The sequence below is a fragment of the Gorilla gorilla genome, chromosome 7 (genome assembly GCF_029281585.2).
Source record: "Gorilla gorilla gorilla isolate KB3781 chromosome 7, NHGRI_mGorGor1-v2.1_pri, whole genome shotgun sequence".
Lineage (NCBI taxonomy): Eukaryota > Metazoa > Chordata > Mammalia > Primates > Hominidae > Gorilla > Gorilla gorilla.
The window spans coordinates 6,715,190-6,718,566 of NC_073231.2; the positions used below are offsets into that span (position 1 = coordinate 6,715,190).

At 43.4% G+C, this 3,377-nt stretch overlaps 1 pseudogene; it reads left to right on the forward strand.

Moving 5' to 3' along the window:
- The first annotated feature begins 343 nt into the window (after positions 1-343).
- Positions 344-2,215, forward strand: LOC129524298 (NADH-ubiquinone oxidoreductase chain 5-like; annotated as a pseudogene).
- Positions 2,216-3,377: the final 1,162 nt, after the last annotated feature.

Sequence of the window (3,377 nt, forward strand, 5' to 3'; positions counted from 1 at the left end):
TTACCGCAACACAGTGAGGCTTACTCACACATCACATTAACAACATAAAACCCTCATTTACACGAGAAAACACTCTCATATTTACACACCTATCCCCCATCCTCCTTCTATCCCTCAACCCCGATATTATTACTGGATTTACCTCCTGTAAATATAGTTTAACCAAAACGTCAGATTGTGAATCTGACAACAGAGGCTCATAACCCCTTATTTACCGAGAAAGCTCAGAAGAACTGCTAACTCATATTCCCATGTTTAACAACATGGCTTTCTCAACTTTTAAAGGATAACAGCCATCCATTGGTCTTAGGCCCCCAAAATTTTGGTGCAACTCCAAATAAAAGTAATAACCATGTATACTACCATAACCACCCTAGCCCTAACTTCCTTAATTCCCCCCATCCTTACCACTTTCATTAACCCTAACAAAAAAAATTCGTACCCCCACTATGTAAAATCCATTATCACACTCACCTTTGTTATTAGTCTCTTCCCCACAACAGTGTTCATATGCCTAGATCAAGAAGTTATTATCTCAAACTGACACTAAGCAACAACCCAAATAATTCAACTCTCCCTGAGCTTTAAACTAGATTACTTCCCCATAATATTTATCCCTGTAGCACTGTTCACCACGTGATCCATCATAGAATTCTCACTATGGTACATAAACTCAGACCCAAACATCAATCAATTCTTCAAATATCTGCTTATTTTCCTAATCACCATACTAATCCTAGTCACCGCTAACAACCTATTCCAACTCTTCATCGGCTGAGAAGGCGTGGAGATCATGTCCTTCCTGCTTATTGGCTGATGGTATGCTCGAACAGATGCCAACACAGCAGCCATCCAAGCAATCCTATACAACCGTATCGGCGACATCGGTTTTATCCTAGCCCTAGCATGATTTTTCCTACACTCCAACTCATGAGACCCACAACAAATATCCCTCTTAAGTGCCAACCCCAGCCTCATCCCACTACTAGGCTTCCTCCTAGCAGCAGCAGGCAAATCGGCCCAATTAGGCCTTCACCCCTAACTCCCCTGAGCCATGGAAGGCCCTACCCCTGTCTCAGCCCTACTCCACCCAAGCACTATAGTTGTAGTGGGGGTCTTCCTACTCATCCGCTTCCAACCCCTGGCAGAAAACAGCCCACCAACTCAGACTCTTACACTATGCCTAGGCGCTATCACCACTCTGTTCGCAGCAGTCTGCGCTCTCACACAAAATGACATCAAAAAAATCGTGGCCATCTCCACCTCGAGCCAACTAGGACTCATAGTAGTCACAATCGGCATCAACCAACCATACCTAGCATTCCTACACATCTGCACCCACGCCTTTTTCAAAGCCATGTTATTTTTATGCTCAGGATCTATCATCCACAACCTCAACAATGAACAGGGCATCCGAAAAATAGGAGGTCTGCTCAAAACCATACCCCTCACTTCAACCTCCCTCACCATTGGCAGCCTAGCACTAGCAGGAATGCCCTTTCTCACAGGCTTCTACTCCAAAGACCTCATCATCAAAACTGCAAACATATCATACACAAACGCCTGAGCCCTATCTATTACTCTCATTGCCACCTCCGTAACGAGCGCCTATAGCACTCGAATAGTCCTTCTCACCCTAACGGGTCAACCTCGCTTCCCAACCCTTACCAACATTAACGAAAACAACCCCACCCTATTAAAGCCCATCAAACACCTGACAATCGGAACCATGTCTGCAGGGTTTCTCATCACCAACAATATTCCCCCCACATCTATTCCCCAAATGACAATCCCACTTTACTTAAAACTCACAGCCCTAGGCATCACTTCCCTGGGACTCCTAACAGCCCTAGACCTCAAATACCTAACCAACAAGCTCAAAATAAAATCCCCACTATATACATTTTACTTCTCCAACATGCTTGGATTCTACCCCAATATTATACACCACACAATCCCCTACGTAGGCCTCCTTACAAGTCAAAATCTACCCCTACTCCTTCTAGACCTAACTTGACTAGAAAAACTATCACCCAAAACAATTTCACAATACCAAATCTCCGCCTCCATTACTACCTCAACCCAAAAAGGCATAATCAAACTATACTTCCTCTCTTTCTTCTTCCCACTTGTCCTAACCCTTCTTCTAATTACATAATCTATTACCCCGAGCAATCTCAATTACAATATATACACCAACAAACAACGTTCAACCAGTAACCACTACCAATCAACGCCCATAGTCATACAAAGCCCCCGCACCAATAGGATCTTCCCGAATCAATCCTGGCCCCTCCCCCTCATAAATTATTCAACTTCCCACACTATTAAAATTTACCACAACCACCACTCCATCATATTCTTTCACCCATAACACTAACCCCACCTCCATCGCTAACCCCAATAAAACACTTACCAAGACCTCAATCCCTGACCCCCATGCCTCAGGATACTCAATAGCTATCGCTGTAGTGTACCCAAAAACGACCATCATTCCCCCCAAATAAATTAAACCATTAAACCTATATAACCTCCCCCATAATTTAAAATAATAATACACCCAATCACACCACTAACAATCAACACTAAAGCCCCATAAATAAGGGGAAGGCTTAGAAGAAAACCCCACAAACCCTATTACTAAACCCACACTCAATAAAAATAAAGCATATGTCATTATTCTCTCACGGACTACAACCGCGACCAATGATATGAAAAACCACCGTTGTATTTCAACTACAAGAACACTAATGGCCCCAATACGCAAAATTAATCCACTAGTAAAACTAATCAACCACTCATTTATTGACCTTCCCACCCCATCCAACATCTCCACATGATGAAACTTCAGCTCACTTCTTGGCACCTGCCTAATCCTTCAAATCACTACAGGACTATTCCTAGCCATACACTACTCACCAGACGCTTCAACCGCCTTCTCATCGATCGCCCACATCACCCGAGACGTAAACTATGGCTGAATCATCCGCTACCTCCACGCTAACGGTGCCTCAATATTCTTCATCTGTCTCTTCCTGCACATCGCCGAGGCCTGTATTATGGCTCATTTCTCTACCCATATTCTCTACTTCATCCTTCACATGGATGTGTATAGTAGCTTTCTTCATAATTGGCAAGAGTTGGAAGCAACGAATATTTCTTTAATAGGTGAATGAATAAACAAGCTGTGGTACATTCGTGCAATGGAATGTTATTCAGTGATATAAAGAAGGGAGGCGAGGGGCCGTGGTTCACATTTGTAATCTTAACACTTTAGAAAACCAAGGCTGGAGGATTGTTTGAGGCCAGGAGTTCAAGTCCAGCCTGGGCAACATAGTGAGATCCTGTTTCAAAACCAAAAAAGTTAGCCAGGCATG